This window comes from Ambystoma mexicanum, chromosome 4q (genome assembly GCF_040938575.1).
Source record: "Ambystoma mexicanum isolate Mex_15411 chromosome 4q, UKY_AmexF1_1, whole genome shotgun sequence".
Taxonomy (NCBI): Eukaryota; Metazoa; Chordata; class Amphibia; order Caudata; family Ambystomatidae; genus Ambystoma; species Ambystoma mexicanum.
In genome coordinates this window covers 1,284,076,406-1,284,095,728 of record NC_090928.1, presented here as the reverse complement: position 1 = coordinate 1,284,095,728, position 19,323 = coordinate 1,284,076,406, and positions in this window count along the sequence as shown.

Sequence of the window (19,323 nt, the reverse complement as noted above, 5' to 3'; positions counted from 1 at the left end):
AGTGGGCTAGTTCCCATTAGGCGAGAGGACCTTTCTGCCTCTGCAGGTCGTTGGGCCGTTTCTCTAATGTGAAATAGCTGCTTCAGTGCGAGCGGGCTAGTTCCCATTAGACGAGGGGACCTTTCTGCCTCTGCAGGTCGGAGGGCCATTTCTCTAATGGGAAATAGCTGCTTCAGTTTGAGCGGGCTAGTTCCCATTAGACGAGAGGACCTTTCTGCATCTGCAGGTGGGAGGGCCGTTTCTCTATTGGGAAATAGCTGCTTCAGTTTGAGCGGGCTAGTTCCCATTAGACGAGAGGACCTTTCTGCCTCTGCAGGTCGGAGGGCCGTTTCTCTAATGGGAAATAGCTGCTTCAGTTTGAGCGGGCTAGTTCCCATTAGACGAAAGGACCGTTCTGCCTCTGCAGGTCAGAGGGCCGTTTCTCTAATGGGAAATAGCTGCTTCAGTGTGAGCGGGCTAGTTCCCATTAGACGAAAGGACCGTTCTGCTTCTGCAGGTCAGAGGGCCGTTTCTCTAATGGGAAATAGCTGCTTCAGTGTGAATGGGCTAGTTCCCATTAGACGAGAGGACCTTTCTGCCTTTCCAGGTCGGAGGGCCGTTTCTCTAATGGGAAATAGCTGCTTCAGTGTTAGTGGGCTACTTCCCAGTAGACAAGAGAACCTTTCTGCCTCTGCAGGTCAGAGGGCCGTTTCTCTAATGGGAAATAGCTGCTTCAGTGAGAGTGGGCTATTTCCCATTAGACGAGAGGACCTTTCTGCCTCTGCAGGTCAGAGGGCCGTTTCTCTAATGGGAAATAGCTGCTTCAGTGTGAATGGGCTAGTTCCCATTAGACGAGAGGACTTTTCTGCCTCTGCAGGTCAGAGGGCCGTTTCTCTTATGGGAAATAGCTGCTTCAGTGTGAGTGGGCTAGTTCCCATTAGACGAGAGGACCTTTCTGCCTCTGCAGGTCGGAGGGCCGTTTCTCTAATGGGAAATAGCTGCTTCAGTGTGAGTGGGCTAGTTCCCATTAGACAAAAGGACCTTTCTGCCTCTGCAGGTCGGAGGGCCGTTTCTCTAATGGGAAATAGCTGCTTCAGTTTGAGCGGGCTAGTTCCCATTAGACTAGAGGACCTTTCTGCATCTGCAGGTCGGTGGGCTGTTTCTCTAATGGGAAACAGCTGCTTCAGTTTGAGCGGGCTAGTTCCCATTATACGAGAGGACCTTTCTGCCTCTGCAGGTCGGAGGGCCGTTTCTCTAATGGGAAATAGCTGCTTCAGTTTGAGCGGACTAGTTCCCATTAGATGAGAGGACCTTTCTGCCTCTGCAGGTCGGGGGCCCGTTTCTCTAATGGGAAATAGCTGCTTCAGTGTGAATGGGCTAGTTCCCATTAGACGAGAGGACCTTTCTGCCTTTCCAGGTCGGAGGGCCGTTTCTCTAATGGGAAACAGCTGCTTCTGTTTGAATGGGCTAGTTCCCATTAGACAAGAGGACTTTTCTGCCTCTGCAGGTCAGACGGCCGTTTCTCTAATAGGAAATGGCGGCTTCAGTGTGAGTGGGCTAGTTCCCCTTAGACGAGAGGACCTTTCTGCCTCTGCAGGTAGGTGGGTTGTTTCTCTAATGGGAAATAGCTGCTTCAGTGTGAGTGGGCTAGTTCCCATTAGACGAAAGGACCTTTTTGCCTCTGCAGGTCAGAGGACCGTTTCTCTAATGGAAAATAGCTGCTTCAGTGTGAGTGGGCTAGTTCCCATTAGACTAGAGGACCTTTCTGCCTCTGCATGTCGGAGGGCTGTTTCTCTAATGGGAAATAGCTGCTTCAGTGTGAGTGGAGAGTTCCCATTAGGCGAGAGGACTTTTCTGCCTCTGCAGGTCGGAGGGCCGTTTCTCTAATGGGAAATAGCTGCTTCAGTGTGAGTGGGCTAGTTCCCATTAGACGAAAGGACATTTCTGCCTCTGCAGGTCGGAGGGCCGTTTCCCTAATGGGAAATAGCTGCTTCAGTGCGAGTGGCCTAGTTCCCATTAGACGAGAGGACCTTTCTGCCTCTGCAGGTCAGAGGGTCATTGCTCTAATGTGAAATAGCTGCTTCAGTGCGAGCGGGCTAGTTCCCATTAGACGAAGGGACCTTTCTGCCTCTGCAGGTCGGAGGGCCGTTTCTCTAATGGGAAATAGCTGCTTCAGTTTAAGCGGGCTAGTTCCCATTAGACGAGAGGACCTTTCTGCATCTGCAGGTCGGAGGGCCGTTTCTCTAATGGGAAATAGCTGCTTCAGTTTGAGCGGGCTAGTTCCCATTAGACGAGAGGACCTTTCTGCCTCTGCAGGTCGGAGGGCAGTTTCTCTAATGGGAAATAGCTGCTTCAGTTTGAGCGGGCTAGTTCCCATTAGACTAGAGGACCTTTCTGCCTCTGCATGTCGGAGGGCTGTTTCTCTAATGGGAAATAGCTGCTTCAGTGTGAGTGGAGAGTTCCCATTAGGCGAGAGGACCTTTCTGCCTCTGCAGGTCGGAGGGCCGTTTCTCTAATGGGAAATAGCTGCTTCAGTGTGAGTGGGCTAGTTCCCATTAGACGAAAGGACATTTCTGCCTCTGCAGGTCGGAGGGCCGTTTCTCTAATGGGAAATAGCTGCTTCAGTGCGAGTGGCCTAGTTCCCATTAGACGAGAGGACCTTTCTGCCTCTGCAGGTCAGAGGGTCATTGCTCTAATGTGAAATAGCTGCTTCAGTGCGAGCGGGCTAGTTCCCATTAGACGAGGGGACCTTTCTGCCTCTGCAGGTCGGAGGGCCGTTTCTCTAATGGGAAATAGCTGCTTCAGTTTAAGCGGGCTAGTTCCCATTAGACGAGAGGACCTTTCTGCATCTGCAGGTCGGAGGGCCGTTTCTCTAATGGGAAATAGCTGCTTCAGTTTGAGCGGGCTAGTTCCCATTAGACGAGAGGACCTTTCTGCCTCTGCAGGTCGGACGGCCGTTTCTCTAATGGGAAATAGCTGCTTCAGTTTGAGCGGGCTAGTTCCCATTAGACGAAAGGACCGTTCTGCCTCTGCAGGTCAGAGGGCCGTTTCTCTAATGGGAAATAGCTGCTTCAGTGTGAGCGGGCTAGTTCCCATTAGACGAAAGGACCGTTCTGCTTCTGCAGGTCAGAGGGCCGTTTCTCTAATGGGAAATAGCTGCTTCAGTGTGAATGGGCTAGTTCCCATTAGACGAGAGGACCTTTCTGCCTTTCCAGGTCGGAGGGCCGTTTCTCTAATGGGAAATAGCTGCTTCAGTGTTAATGGGCTACTTCCCAGTAGACAAGAGGACCTTTCTGCCCCTGCAGGTCAGAGGGCCGTTTCTCTAATGGGAAATAGCTGCTTCAGTGTGAGTGGGCTAGTTCTCATTAGACGAGAGGACCTTTCTGCCTCTGCAGGTCAGAGGGCCGTTTCTCTAATGGGAAATAGCTGCTTCAGTGTGAGTGGGCTAGTTCCCATTAGACGAGAGGACCTTTCTGCCTCTGCAGGTCGGAGGGCCATTTCTCTAATGGGATATAGCTGCTTCAGTGTGAATGGGCTATTTCCCATTAGACGAGAGGACCTTTCTGCCTCTGCAGGTCGGAGGGCCGTTTCTCTAATGGGAAATAGCTGCTTCAGTGTGAGTGGGCTAGTTCCCATTAGACGAGAGGACCTTTCTGCCTCTGCAGGTCGGAGGGCCGTTTCTCTAATGGGAAATAGCTGCTTCAGTGTGAGCGGGCTAGTTCCCATTAGACGAGGGAACCTTTCTGCCTCTGCAGGTCGGAGGGCCGATCTCTAATGGGAAATAGCTGATTCAATTTTAGCGGGCTAGTTCCCATTAGACGAGAGGACCTTTCTGCTGCTGCAGGTCGGAGGGCCGTTTCTCTAATGGGAAATATCTGCATCAGTGTGAATGGGCTAGTTCCCATTAGACGAGAGGACCTTTCTCCCTCTGCAGGTCAGTGGGAATTTTCTCTAATGGAAAATAGCTGCTTCAGTGTGAATGGGCTAGTTCCCATTAAACGAGAGGACCTTTCTTCCTCTGCAGGTCAGAGGGCCGTTTCTCTAATGGGAATTAGCTGATTCAGTCTGAATGGGCTAGTTCCCATTAGACGAGAGGACTTTTCTGCCTCTGCAGGTCAGACGGCCGTTTCTCTAATGGGAAATGACTGCTTCAGTGTGAGTGGGCTAGTTCCCCTTAGACGAGAGGACCTTTCTGCCTCTGCAGGTCAGAGGGCCGTTTCTCTAATGGGAAATAGCTGCTTCAGTGTGAGTGGGCTACTTCCCATTAGACGAGAGGACCTTTCCGCCTCTGCAGGTCAGAGGGCCGTTTCTCTAATGGGAAATAGCTGCTTCAGTGTGAATGGGCTAGTTCCCATTAGACGAGAGGACCTTTCTGCCTCTGCAGGTCAGACGGCCGTTTCTCTAATGGGAAATAGCTGCTTCAGTGTGAGTGGGTTAGTTCCCATTAGACGAGAGGACCTTTCTGCCTCTGCAGGTCAGAGGGCTGTTTCTCTAATGGGAAATAGCTGCTTCAGTGTGAGCGGGCTAGTTCCTATCAGACGAAAGGACCGTTCTGCTTCTGCAGGTCAGAGGGCCGTTTCTCTAATGGGAAATAGCTGCTTCAGTGTGAGCGGGCTAGTTTCCATTAGACGAAAGGATCGTTCTGCCTCTGCAGGTCGGAGGGCCGTTTCTCTAATGGGAAATAGCTGCTTCAGTGTGAATGGGCTAGTTCCCATTAGACGAGAGGACCTTTCTGCCTTTCCAGGTCGGAGGGCCGTTTCTCTAATGGGAAATAGCTGCTTCAGTGTGAGTGGGATAGTTCCCATTAGACGAGAGGACTTTTCTGCCTCTGCAGGTCAGTGGGCAGTTTCTCTAATGGGAAATAGCTGCTTCAGTTTGAGTGGGCTAGTTCCAATTAGACGAGAGGACCTTCCTGCCTCTGCAGGTCAGAGGGCCGTTTCTCTAATGGGAAATGGCTGCTTCAGTGTGAACGGACGAGTTCCCATTAGACGAGAGGACTTTTCTGCCTCTGCAGGTCAGACGGCCGTTTCTCTAATGGGAAATGACTGCTTCAGTGTGAGTGGGCTAGTTCCCATTAGACGAGAGGACTTTTCTGCCTCTGCAGGTCAGACGGCCGTTTCTCTATTGGGAAATGGCTGCTTCAGTGTGAGTGGGCTAGTTCCCATTAGACGAGAGGACCTTTCTGCCTCTGCAGGTCAGGGGGTCGTGGTCTGAGGGCCGTTTCTCTAATGGGAAATAGCTGCTTCAGTGTGAGTGGGCTAGTTCCCATTAGACGAGAGGACCTTTCTGCCTATGCAGGTCGGACGGCCGTTTCTCTAATGGGAAATGGCTGCTTCAGTGTGAGTGGGCTAGTTCCCCTTATACGAGAGGACCTTACTGCCTTTGCAGGTCGGAGGGCCGTTTCTCTAATGGGAAAAAGCTGCTTCAGTGTGAGTGGGCTAGTTCCCATTAGACGAAAGGACCTTTTTGCCTCTGCAGGTCAGAGGGCCGTTTCTCTAATGGGAAATAGTTGCTTCAGTGTGAGTGGGCTAGTTCTCATAGATGAGAGGACCTTTCTGCCTCTGCAGGTCGGAGGGCCGTTTCTCTAATGGGAAATAGCTGCTTCAGTGTGAATGGGCTACTTCCCATTAGACGAGAGGACCTTTCCGCCTCTGCAGGTCAGAGGGCCGTTTCTCTAATGGGAAATAGCTGCTTCAGTGTGAATGGGCTAGTTCCCATTAGACGAGAGGACCTTTCTGCCTCTGCAGGTCAGACGGCCGTTTCTCTAATGGGAAATAGCTGCTTCAGTGTGAGTGGGTTAGTTCCCATTAGACGAGAGGACCTTTCTGCCTCTGCAGGTCAGAGGGCCGTTTCTCTAATGGGAAATAGCTGCTTCAGTGTGAGCGGGCTAGTTCCTATCAGACGAAAGGACCGTTCTGCTTCTGCAGGTCAGAGGGCCGTTTCTCTAATGGGAAATAGCTGCTTCAGTGTGAGCGGGCTAGTTTTCATTAGACGAAAGGATCGTTCTGTCTCTGCAGGTCGGAGGGCCGTTTCTCTAATGGGAAATAGCTGCTTCAGTGTGAATGGGCTAGTTCCCATTAGACGAGAGGACCTTTCTGCCTTTCCAGGTCGGAGGGGCGTTTCTCTAATGGGAAATAGCTGCTTCAGTGTGAGTGGGATAGTTCCCATTAGACGAGAGGACTTTTCTGCCTCTGCAAGTCAGTGGGCCGTTTCTCTAATGGGAAATAGCTGCTTCAGTTTGAGTGGGCTAGTTCCAATTAGACGAGAGGACCTTCCTGCCTCTGCAGGTCAGAGGGCCGTTTCTCTAATGGGAAATGGCTGCTTCAGTGTGAACGGACGAGTTCCCATTAGACGAGAGGACTTTTCTGCCTCTGCAGGTCAGACGGCCGTTTCTCTAATGGGAAATGACTGCTTCAGTGTGAGTGGGCTAGTTCCCATTAGACGAGAGGACTTTTCTGCCTCTGCAGGTCAGAAGGCCGTTTCTCTATTGGGAAATGGCTGCTTCAGTGTGAGTGGGCTAGTTCCCCTTAGACGAGAGGACCTTTCTGCCTCTGCAGGTCTGAGGGCCGTTTCTCTAATGGGAAATAGCTGCTTCAGTGTGAGTGGGCTAGTTCCCCTTAGACGAGAGGACCTTTCTGCCTCTGCAGGTCGGAGGGCCGTTTCTCTAATGGGAAATAGCTGCTTCAGTGTGAGTGGGCTAGTTCCCATTAGACGAGAGGACCTTTCTGCCTCTGCAGGTCAGAGGGTCGTGGTCTGAGGGCCGTTTCTCTAATGGGAAATAGCTGCTTCAGTGTGAGTGGGCTAGTTCCCATTAGACGAGAGGACCTTTCTGCCTATGCAGGTCGGACGGCCGTTTCTCTAATGGGAAACGGCTGCTTCAGTGTGAGTGGGCTAATTCCCCTTATACGAGAGGACCTTACTGCCTTTGCAGGTCGGAGGGCCGTTTCTCTAATGGGAAAAAGCTGCTTCAGTGTGAGTGGGCTAGTTCCCATTAGACAAAAGGACCTTTTTGCCTCTGCAGGTCAGAGGGCCGTTTCTCTAATGGGAAATAGTTGCTTCAGTGTGAGTGGGCTAGTTCTCATAGATGAGAGGACCTTTCTGCCTCTGCAGGTCGGAGGGCCGTTTCTCTAATGGGAAATAGCTGCTTCAGTGTGAATGGGCTAGTTCCCATTAGACGAGAGGACCTTTCTGCCTCTGCAGGTCAGAGGGCCGTTTCTCTAATGGGAAATAGCTGCTTCAGTGTGAGTGGGCTAGTTCCCATTAGACGAGAGGACCTTTCTGCCTCTGCAGGTCAGAGGGCCGATCTCTAATGGGAAATAGCTGCTTCAGTGTGAGCGGGCTAGTTCCCATTAGACGAGGGGACCTTTCTGCCTCTGCAGGTCGGAGGGCCGTTTCTCGAATGGGAAATAGCTGCTTCAGTTTGAGCGGGCTAGTTCCCATTAGACGAGAGGACCTTTCTGCATCTGCAGGTCGGAGGGCCGTTTCTCTAATGGGAAATAGCTGCTTCAGTGTGAGTGGGCTAGTTCCCATTAGACGAAAGGACCGTTCTGCCTCTGCAGGTCAGAGGGCGGTTTCTCTAATGGGAAATAGCTGCTTCAGTGTGAGTGGGCTAGTTCCCATTAGGCGAGAGGACCTTTCTGCCTCTGCAGGTCGTTGGGCCGTTTCTCTAATGTGAAATAGCTGCTTCAGTGCGAGCGGGCTAGTTCCCATTAGACGAGGGGACCTTTCTGCCTCTGCAGGTCGGAGGGCCATTTCTCTAATGGGAAATAGCTGCTTCAGTTTGAGCGGGCTAGTTCCCATTAGACGAGAGGACCTTTCTGCATCTGCAGGTCGGAGGGCCGCTTCTCTAATGGGAAATAGCTGCTTCAGTTTAAGCGGGCTAGTTCCCTTTAGACGAGAGGACCTTTCTGCATCTGCAGGTGGGAGGGCCGTTTCTCTATTGGGAAATAGCTGCTTCAGTTTGAGCGGGCTAGTTCCCATTAGACGAGAGGACCTTTCTGCCTCTGCAGGTCGGAGGGCCGTTTCTCTAATGGGAAATAGCTGCTTCAGTTTGAGCGGGCTAGTTCCCATTAGACGAAAGGACCGTTCTGCCTCTGCAGGTCAGAGGGCCGTTTCTCTAATGGGAAATAGCTGCTTCAGTGTGAGCGGGCTAGTTCCCATTAGACGAAAGGACCGTTCTGCTTCTGCAGGTCAGAGGGCCGTTTCTCTAATGGGAAATAGCTGCTTCAGTGTGAATGGGCTAGTTCCCATTAGACGAGAGGACCTTTCTGCCTTTCCAGGTCGGAGGGCCGTTTCTCTAATGGGAAATAGCTGCTTCAGTGTTCGTGGGCTACTTCCCAGTAGACAAGAGAACCTTTCTGCCTCTGCAGGTCAGAGGGCCGTTTCTCTAATGGGAAATAGCTGCTTCAGTGAGAGTGGGCTAGTTCCCATTAGACGAGAGGACCTTTCTGCCTCTGCAGGTCAGAGGGCCGTTTCTCTAATGGGAAATAGCTGCTTCAGTGTGAATGGGCTAGTTCCCATTAGACGAGAGGACTTTTCTGCCTCTGCAGGTCAGAGGGCCGTTTCTCTTATGGGAAATAGCTGCTTCAGTGTGAGTGGGCTAGTTCCCATTAGACGAGAGGACCTTTCTGCCTCTGCACGTCGGAGGGCCGTTTCTCTAATGGGAAATAGCTGCTTCAGTGTGAGTGGGCTAGTTCCCATTAGACAAAAGGACCTTTCTGCCTCTGCAGGTCGGAGGGCCGTTTCTCTAATGGGAAATAGCTGCTTCAGTTTGAGCGGGCTAGTTCCCATTAGACTAGAGGACCTTTCTGCATCTGCAGGTCGGAGGGCTGTTTCTCTAATGAGAAACAGCTGCTTCAGTTTGAGCGGGCTAGTTCCCATTATACGAGAGGACCTTTCTGCCTCTGCAGGTCGGAGGGCCGTTTCTCTAATGGGAAATAGCTGCTTCAGTTTGAGCGGGCTAGTTCCCATTAGATGAGAGGACCTTTCTGCCTCTGCAGGTCGGGGGCCCGTTTCTCTAATGGGAAATAGCTGCTTCAGTGTGAATGGGCTAGTTCCCATTAGACGAGAGGACCTTTCTGCCTTTCCAGGTCGGAGGGCCGTTTCTCTAATGGGAAACAGCTGCTTCTGTTTGAATGGGCTAGTTCCCATTAGACAAGAGGACTTTTCTGCCTCTGCAGGTCAGACGGCCGTTTCTCTAATGGGAAATGGCGGCTTCAGTGTGAGTGGGCTAGTTCCCCTTAGACGAGAGGACCTTTCTGCCTCTGCAGGTCAGAGGGCCGTTTCTCTAATGGGAAATAGCTGCTTCAGTGTGAGTGGGCTAGTTCCCATTAGACGAGAGGACCTTTCTGCCTCTGCAGGTAGGTGAGCTGTTTCTCTAATGGGAAATAGCTGCTTCAGTGTGAGTGGGCTAGTTCCCATTAGACGAAAGGACCTTTTTGCCTCTGCAGGTCAGAGGACCGTTTCTCTAATGGAAAATAGCTGCTTCAGTGTGAGTGGGCTAGTTCCCATTAGACTAGAGGACCTTTCTGCCTCTGCATGTCGGAGGGCTGTTTCTCTAATGGGAAATAGCTGCCTCAGTGTGAGTGGAGAGTTCCCATTAGGTGAGAGGACTTTTCTGCCTCTGCAGGTCGGAGGGCTGTTTCTCTAATGGGAAATAGCTGCTTCAGTGTGAGTGGGCTAGTTCCCATTAGACGAAAGGACATTTCTGCCTCTGCAGGTCGGAGGGCCGTTTCTCTAATGGGAAATAGCTGCTTCAGTGCGAGTGGCCTAGTTCCCATTAGACGAGAGGACCTTTCTGCCTCTGCAGGTCAGAGGGTCTTTGCTCTAATGTGAAATAGCTGCTTCAGTGCGAGCGGGCTAGTTCCCATTAGACGAAGGGACCTTTCTGCCTCTGCAGGTCGGAGGGCCGTTTCTCTAATGGGAAATAGCTGCTTCAGTTTAAGCGGGCTAGTTCCCATTAGACGAGAGGACCTTTCTGCATCTGCAGGTCGGAGGGCCGTTTCTCTAATGGGAAATAGCTGCTTCAGTTTGAGCGGGCTAGTTCCCATTAGACGAGAGGACCTTTCTGCCTCTGCAGGTCGGAGGGCCGTTTCTCTAATGGGAAATAGCTGCTTCAGTTTGAGCGGGCTAGTTCCCATTAGACTAGAGGACCTTTCTGCCTCTGCATGTCGGAGGGCTGTTTCTCTAATGGGAAATAGCTGCTTCAGTGTGAGTGGGCTAGTTCCCATTAGACGAAAGGACATTTCTGCCTCTGCAGGTCGGAGGGCCGTTTCTCTAATGGGAAATAGCTGCTTCAGTGCGAGTGGCCTAGTTCCCATTAGACGAGAGGACCTTTCTGCCTCTGCAGGTCAGAGGGTCATTGCTCTAATGTGAAATAGCTGCTTCAGTGCGAGCGGGCTAGTTCCCATTAGACGAGGGGACCTTTCTGCCTCTGCAGGTCGGAGGGCCGTTTCTCTAATGGGAAATAGCTGCTTCAGTTTAAGCGGGCTAGTTCCCATTAGACGAGAGGACCTTTCTGCATCTGCAAGTCGGAGGGCCGTTTCTCTAATGGGAAATAGCTGCTTCAGTTTGAGCGGGCTAGTTCCCATTAGACGAGAGGACCTTTCTGCCTCTGCAGGTCGGAGGGCCGTTTCTCTAATGGGAAATAGCTGCTTCAGTTTGAGCGGGCTAGTTCCCATTAGACGAAAGGACCGTTCTGCCTCTGCAGGTCAGAGGGCCGTTTCTCTAATGGGAAATAGCTGCTTCAGTGTGAGCGGGCTAGTTCCCATTAGACGAAAGGACCGTTCTGCTTCTGCAGGTCAGAGGGCCGTTTCTCTAATGGGAAATAGTTGCTTCAGTGTTAGTGGGCTACTTCCCAGTAGACAAGAGGACCTTTCTGCCCCTGCAGGTCAGAGGGCCGTTTCTCTAATGGGAAATAGCTGCTTCAGTGTGAGTGGGCTAGTTCCCATTAGACGAGAGGACCTTTCTGCCTCTGCAGGTCAGAGGGCCGTTTCTCTAATGGGAAATAGCTGCTTCAGTGTGAGTGGGCTAGTTCCCATTAGACGAGAGGACCTTTCTGCCTCTGCAGGTCGGAGGGCCGTTTCACTAATGGGAAATAGCTGCTTCAGTTTGAGCGGGCTAGTTCCCATTAGACTAGAGGACCTTTCTGCTTCTGCATGTCGGAGGGCTGTTTCTCTAATGGGAAATAGCTGCTTCAGTGCGAGTGGAGAGTTCCCATTAGGCGAGAGGACCTTTCTGCCTCTGCAGGTCGGAGGGCCGTTTCTCTAATGGGAAATAGCTGCTTCAGTGTGAGTGGGCTAGTTCCCATTAAACGAAAGTACATTTCTGCCTCTGCAGGTCGGAGGGCCGTTTCTCTAATGGGAAATAGCTGCTTCAGTGCGAGTGACCTAGTTCCCATTAGACGAGAGGACCTTTCTGCCTCTGCAGGTCAGAGGGTCATTGCTCTAATGTGAAAAATGTGAAATAGCTGCTTCAGTGCGAGCGGGCTAGTTCCCATTAGACGAGGGGACCTTTCTGCCTCTGCAGGTCGGAGGGCCGTTTCTCTAATGGGAAATAGCTGCTTCAGTTTGAGCGGGCTAGTTCCCATTAGACGAGAGGACCTTTCTGCATCTGCAGGTCGGAGGGCCGTTTCTCTAATGGGAAATAGCTGCTTCAGTTTGAGCGGGCTAGTTCCCATTAGACGAGAGGACCTTTCTGCCTCTGCAGGTCGGAGGGCCGTTTCTCTAATGGGAAATAGCTGCTTCAGTTTGAGCGGGCTAGTTCCCATTAGACGAATGGACCGTTCTGCCTCTGCAGGTCAGAGGGCCGTTTCTCTAATGGGAAATAGCTGGTTCAGTGTGAGCGGGCTAGTTCCCATTAATCGAAAGGACCGTTCTGCTTCTGCAGGTCAGAGGGCCGTTTCTCTAATGGGAAATAGCTGCTTCAGTGTGAATGGGCTAGTTCCCATTAGACGAGAGGACTTTTCTGCCTCTGCAGGTCAGAGGGCCGTTTCTCTTATGGGAAATAGCTGCTTCAGTGTGAGTGGGCTAGTTCCCATTAGACGAGAGGACCTTTCTGCCTCTGCAGGTCGGAGGGCCGTTTCTCTAATGGGAAATAGCTGCTTCAGTGTGAGTGGGCTAGTTCCCATTAGCCAAAAGGACCTTTCTGCCTCTGCAGGTCGGAGGGCCGTTTCTCTAATGGGAAATAGCTGCTTCAGTTTGAGCGGGCTAGTTCCCATTAGACTAGAGGACCTTTCTGCATCTGCAGGTCGTAGGGCTGTTTCTCTAATGGGAAACAGCTGCTTCAGTTTGAGCGGGCTAGTTCCCATTATACGAGAGGACCTTTCTGCATCTGCAGGTCGGAGGGCCGTTTCTCTAATGGGAAATAGCTGCTTCAGTTTGAGTTGGCTAGTTCCCATTATACGAGAGGACCTTTCTGCCTTTGCAGGTCGGAGGGCCGTTTCTCTAATGGGAAATAGCTGCTTCAGTTTGAGCGGGCTAGTTCCCATTAGATGAGAGGACCTTTCTGCCTCTGCAGGTCGGGGGCCCGTTTCTCTAATGGGAAATAGCTGCTTCAGTGTGAATGGGCTAGTTCCCATTAGACGAGAGGACCTTTCTGCCTTTCCAGGTCGGAGGGCCGTTTCTCTAATGGGAAACAGCTGCTTCTGTTTGAATGGGCTAGTTCCCATTAGACAAGATGACTTTTCTGCCTCTGCAGGTCAGACGGCCGTTTCTCTAATGGGAAATGGCTGCTTCAGTGTGAGTGGGCTAGTTCCCCTTAGACGAGAGGACCTTTCTGCCTCTGCAGGTCAGAGGGCCGTTTCTCTAATGGGAAATAGCTGCTTCAGTGTGAGTGGGCTAGTTCCCATTAGACGAGAGGACCTTTCTGCCTCTGCAGGTAGGTGAGCTGTCTCTCTAATGGGAAATAGCTGCTTCAGTGTGAGTGGGCTAGTTCCCATTAGCCAAAAGGACCTTTCTGCCTCTGCAGGTCGGAGGGCCGTTTCTCTTATGGGAAATAGCTGCTTCAGTGTGAGTGGGCTAGTTCCCATTAGACGAGAGGACCTTTCTGCCTCTGCAGGTCGGAGGGCCGTTTCTCTAATGGGAAATAGCTGCTTCAGTGTGAGTGGGCTAGTTCCCATTAGCCAAAAGGACCTTTCTGCCTCTGCAGGTCGGAGGGCCGTTTCTCTAATGGGAAATAGCTGCTTCAGTTTGAGCGGGCTAGTTCCCATTAGACTAGAGGACCTTTCTGCATCTGCAGGTCGTAGGGCTGTTTCTCTAATGGGAAACAGCTGCTTCAGTTTGAGCGGGCTAGTTCCCATTATACGAGAGGACCTTTCTGCATCTGCAGGTCGGAGGGCCGTTTCTCTAATGGGAAATAGCTGCTTCAGTTTGAGTTGGCTAGTTCCCATTATACGAGAGGACCTTTCTGCCTTTGCAGGTCGGAGGGCCGTTTCTCTAATGGGAAATAGCTGCTTCAGTTTGAGCGGGCTAGTTCCCATTAGATGAGAGGACCTTTCTGCCTCTGCAGGTCGGGGGCCCATTTCTCTAATGGGAAATAGCTGCTTCAGTGTGAATGGGCTAGTTCCCATTAGACGAGAGGACCTTTCTGCCTTTCCAGGTCGGAGGGCCGTTTCTCTAATGGGAAACAGCTGCTTCTGTTTGAATGGGCTAGTTCCCATTAGACAAGAGGACTTTTCTGCCTCTGCAGGTCAGACGGCCGTTTCTCTAATGGGAAATGGCTGCTTCAGTGTGAGTGGGCTAGTTCCCCTTAGACGAGAGGACCTTTCTGCCTCTGCAGGTCAGAGGGCCGTTTCTCTAATGGGAAATAGCTGCTTCAGTGTGAGTGGGCTAGTTCCCATTAGACGAGAGGACCTTTCTGCCTCTGCAGGTAGGTGAGCTGTCTCTCTAATGGGAAATAGCTGCTTCAGTGTGAGTGGGCTAGTTCCCATTAGACGAAAGGACCTTTTTGCCTCTGCAGGTCAGAGGACCGTTTCTCTAATGGAAAATAGCTGCTTCAGTGTGAGTGGGCTAGTTCCCATTAGACTAGAGGACCTTTCTGCCTCTGCATGTCGGAGGGCTGTTTCTCTAATGGGAAATAGCTGCTTCAGTGTGAGTGGAGAGTTCCCATTAGGCGAGAGGACTTTTCTGCCTCTGCAGGTCGGAGGGCCGTTTCTCTAATGGGAAATAGCTGCTTCAGTGTGAGTGGGCTAGTTCCCATTAGACGAAAGGACATTTCTGCCTCTGCAGGTCGGAGGGCCGTTTCTCTAATGGGAAATAGCTGCTTCAGTGCGAGTGGCCTAGTTCCCATTAGACGAGAGGACCTTTCTGCCTCTGCAGGTCAGAGGGTCATTGCTCTAATGTGAAATAGCTGCTTCAGTGCGAGCGGGCTAGTTCCCATTAGACGAGGGGACCTTTCTGCCTCTGCAGGTCGGAGGGCCGTTTCTCTAATGGGAAATAGCTGCTTCAGTGTGAGTGGGCTAGTTCCCCTTAGACGAGAGGACCTTTCTGCCTCTGCAGGTCGGAGGGCCGTTTCTCTAATGGGAAATAGCTGCTTCAGTGTGAGTGGGCTAGTTCCCATTAGACGAGAGGACCTTTCTGCCTCTGCAGGTCAGAGGGTCGTGGTCTGAGGGCCGTTTCTCTAATGGGAAATAGCTGCTTCAGTGTGAGTGGGCTAGTTCCCATTAGACGAGAGGACCTTTCTGCCTATGCAGGTCGGACGGCCGTTTCTCTAATGGGAAATGGCTGCTTCAGTGTGAGTGGGCTAGTTCCCCTTATACGAGAGGACCTTACTGCCTTTGCAGGTCGGAGGGCCGTTTCTCTAATGGGAAAAAGCTGCTTCAGTGTGAGTGGGCTAGTTCCCATTAGACGAAAGGACCTTTTTGCCTCTGCAGGTCAGAGGGCCGTTTCTCTAATGGGAAATAGTTGCTTCAGTGTGAGTGGGCTAGTTCTCATAGATGAGAGGACCTTTCTGCCTCTGCAGGTCGGAGGGCCGTTTTCTAATGGGAAATAGCTGCTTCAGTGTGAATGGGCTAGTTCCCATTAGACGAGAGGACCTTTCTGCCTCTGCAGGTCAGAGGGCCGTTTCTCTAATGGGAAATAGCTGCTTCAGTGTGAGTGGGCTAGTTCCCATTAGACGAGAGGACCTTTCTGCCTCTGCAGGTCAGAGGGCCGATCTCTAATGGGAAATAGCTGCTTCAGTGTGAGCGGGCTAGTTCCCATTAGACGAGGGGACCTTTCTGCCTCTGCAGGTCGGAGGGCCGTTTCTCGAATGGGAAATAGCTGCTTCAGTTTGAGCGGGCTAGTTCCCATTAGACGAGAGGACCTTTCTGCATCTGCAGGTCGGAGGGCCGTTTCTCTAATGGGAAATAGCTGCTTCAGTGTGAGTGGGCTAGTTCCCATTAGACGAAAGGACCGTTCTGCCTCTGCAGGTCAGAGGGCGGTTTCTCTAATGGGAAATAGCTGCTTCAGTGTGAGTGGGCTAGTTCCCATTAGGCGAGAGGACCTTTCTGCCTCTGCAGGTCGTTGGGCCGTTTCTCTAATGTGAAATAGCTGCTTCAGTGCGAGCGGGCTAGTTCCCATTAGACGAGGGGACCTTTCTGCCTCTGCAGGTCGGAGGGCCATTTCTCTAATGGGAAATAGCTGCTTCAGTTTGAGCAGGCTAGTTCCCATTAGACGAGAGGACCTTTCTGCATCTGCAGGTGGGAGGGCCGTTTCTCTATTGGGAAATAGCTGCTTCAGTTTGAGCGGGCTAGTTCCCATTAGACGAGAGGACCTTTCTGCCTCTGCAGGTCGGAGGGCCGTTTCTCTAATGGGAAATAGCTGCTTCAGTTTGAGCGGGCTAGTTCCCATTAGACGAAAGGACCGTTCTGCCTCTGCAGGTCAGAGGGCCGTTTCTCTAATGGGAAATAGCTGCTTCAGTGTGAGCGGGCTAGTTCCCATTAGACGAAAGGACCGTTCTGCTTCTGCAGGTCAGAGGGCCGTTTCTCTAATGGGAAATAGCTGCTTCAGTGTGAATGGGCTAGTTCCCATTAGACGAGAGGACCTTTCTGCCTTTCCAGGTCGGAGGGCCGTTTCTCTAATGGGAAATAGCTGCTTCAGTGTTAGTGGGCTACTTCCCAGTAGACAAGAGAACCTTTCTGCCTCTGCAGGTCAGAGGGCCGTTTCTCTAATGGGAAATAGCTGCTTCAGTGAGAGTGGGCTAGTTCCCATTAGACGAGAGGACCTTTCTGCCTCTGCAGGTCAGAGGGCCGTTTCTCTAATGGGAAATAGCTGCTTCAGTGTGAACGGGCTAGTTCCCATTAGACGAGAGGACTTTTCTGCCTCTGCAGGTCAGAGGGCCGTTTCTCTTATGGGAAATAGCTGCTTCAGTGTGAGTGGGCTAGTTCCCATTAGACGAGAGGACCTTTCTGCCTCTGCAGGTCAGAGGGCCGTTTCTCTAATGGGAAATAGCTGCTTCAGTGTGAGTGGGCTAGTTCCCATTAGACAAAAGGACCTTTCTGCCTCTGCAGGTCGGAGGGCCGTTTCTCTAATGGGAAATAGCTGCTTCAGTTTGAGCGGGCTAGTTCCCATTAGACTAGAGGACCTTTCTGCATCTGCAGGTCGGTGGGCTGTTTCTCTAATGGGAAACAGCTGCTTCAGTTTGAGCGGGCTAGTTCCCATTATACGAGAGGACCTTTCTGCCTCTGCAGGTCGGAGGGCCGTTTCTCTAATGGTAAATAGCTGCTTCAGTTTGAGCGGACTAGTTCCCATTAGATGAGAGGACCTTTCTGCCTCTGCAGGTCGGGGGCCCGTTTCTCTAATGGGAAATAGCTGCTTCAGTGTGAATGGGCTAGTTCCCATTAGACGAGAGGACCTTTCTGCCTTTCCAGGTCGGAGGGCCGTTTCTCTAATGGGAAACAGCTGCTTCAGTGTGAGTGGAGAGTTCCCATTAGGCGAGAGGACTTTTCTGCCTCTGCAGGTCGGAGGGCCGTTTCTCTAATGGGAAATAGCTGCTTCAGTGTGAGTGGGCTAGTTCCCATTAGACGAAAGGACATTTCTGCCTCTGCAGGTCGGAGGGCCGTTTCTCTAATGGGAAATAGCTGCTTCAGTGCGAGTGGCCTAGTTCCCATTAGACGAGAGGACCTTTCTGCCTCTGCAGGTCAGAGGGTCATTGCTCTAATGTGAAATAGCTGCTTCAGTGCGAGCGGGCTAGTTCCCATTAGACGAGGGGACCTTTCTGCCTCTGCAGGTCGGAGGGCCGTTTCTCTAATGGGAAATAGCTGCTTCAGTGTGAGTGGGCTAGTTCCCCTTAGACGAGAGGACCTTTCTGCCTCTGCAGGTCGGAGGGCCGTTTCTCTAATGGGAAATAGCTGCTTCAGTGTGAGTGGGCTAGTTCCCATTAGACGAGAGGACCTTTCTGCCTCTGCAGGTCAGAGGGTCGTGGTCTGAGGGCCATTTCTCTAATGGGAAATAGCTGCTTCAGTGTGAGTGGGCTAGTTCCCATTAGACGAGAGGACCTTTCTGCCTATGCAGGTCGGACGGCCGTTTCTCTAATGGGAAATGGCTGCTTCAGTGTGAGTGGGCTAGTTCCCCTTATACGAGAGGACCTTACTGCCTTTGCAGGTCGGAGGGCCGTTTCTCTAATGGGAAAAAGCTGCTTCAGTGTGAGTGGGCTAGTTCCCATTAGACGAAAGGACCTTTTTGCCTCTGCAGGTCAGAGGGCCGTTTCTCTAATGGGAAATAGTTGCTTCAGTGTGAGTGGGCTAGTTCTCATAGATGAGAGGACCTTTCTGCCTCTGCAGGTCGGAGGGCCGTTTGCTAATGGGAAATAGCTGCTTCAGTGTGAATGGGCTAGTTCCCATTAGACGAGAGGACCTTTCTGCCTCTGCAGGTCAGAGGGCCGTTTCTCTAATGGGAAATAGCTGCTTCAGTGTGAGTGGGCTAGTTCCCATTAGACGAGAGGACCTTTCTGCCTCTGCAGGTCAGAGGGCCGATCTCTAATGGGAAATAGCTGCTTCAGTGTGAGCGGGCTAGTTCCCATTAGACGAGGGGACCTTTCTGCCTCTGCAGGTCGGAGGGCCGTTTCTCGAATGGGAAATAGCTGCTTCAGTTTGAGCGGGCTAGTTCCCATTAGACGAGAGGACCTTTCTGCATCTGCAGGTCGGAGGGCCGTTTCTCTAATGGGAAATAGCTGCTTCAGTGTGAGTGGGCTAGTTCCCATTAGACGAAAGGACCGTTCTGCCTCTGCAGGTCAGAGGGCGGTTTCTCTAATGGGAAATAGCTGCTTCAGTGTGAGTGGGCTAGTTCCCATTAGGCGAGAGGACCTTTCTGCCTCTGCAGGTCGTTGGGCCGTTTCTCTAATGTGAAATAGCTGCTTCAGTGCGAGCGGGCTAGTTCCCATTAGACGAGGGGACCTTTCTGCCTCTGCAGGTCGGAGGGCCATTTCTCTAATGGGAAATAGCTGCTTCAGTTTGAGCGGGCTAGTTCCCATTATACGAGAGGACCTTTCTGCCTCTGCAGGTCGGAGGGCCGTTTCTCTAATGGGAAATAGCTGCTTCAGTTTGAGCGGACTAGTTCCCATTAGATGAGAGGACCTTTCTGCCTCTGCAGGTCGGGGGCCCGTTTCTCTAATGGGAAATAGCTGCTTCAGTGTGAATGGGCTAGTTCCCATTAGACGAGAGGACCTTTCTGCCTTTCCAGGTCGGAGGGCCGTTTCTCTAATGGGAAACAGCTGCTTCTGTTTGAATGGGCTAGTTCCCATTAGACAAGAGGACTTTTCTGCCTCTGCAGGTCAGACGGCCGTTTCTCTAATAGGAAATGGCGGCTTCAGTGTGAGTGGGCTAGTTCCCCTTAGACGAGAGGACCTTTCTGCCTCTGCAGGTCAGAGGGCCGTTTCTCTAATGGGAAATAGCTGCTTCAGTGTGAGTGGGCTAGTTCCCATTAGACGAGAGGACCTTTCTGCCTCTGCAGGTAGGTGGGTTGTTTCTCTAATGGGAAATAGCTGCTTCAGTGTGAGTGGGCTAGTTCCCATTAGACGAAAGGACCTTTTTGCCTCTGCAGGTCAGAGGACCGTTTCTCTAATGGAAAATAGCTGCTTCAGTGTGAGTGGGCTAGTTCCCATTAGACTAGAGGACCTTTCTGCCTCTGCATGTCGGAGGGCTGTTTCTCTAATGGGAAATAGCTGCTTCAGTGTGAGTGGAGAGTTCCCATTAGGCGAGAGGACTTTTCTGCCTCTGCAGGTCGGAGGGCCGTTTCTCTAATGGGAAATAGCTGCTTCAGTGTGAGTGGGCTAGTTCCCATTAGACGAAAGGACATTTCTGCCTCTGCAGGTCGGAGGGCCGTTTCCCTAATGGGAAATAGCTGCTTCAGTGCGAGTGGCCTAGTTCCC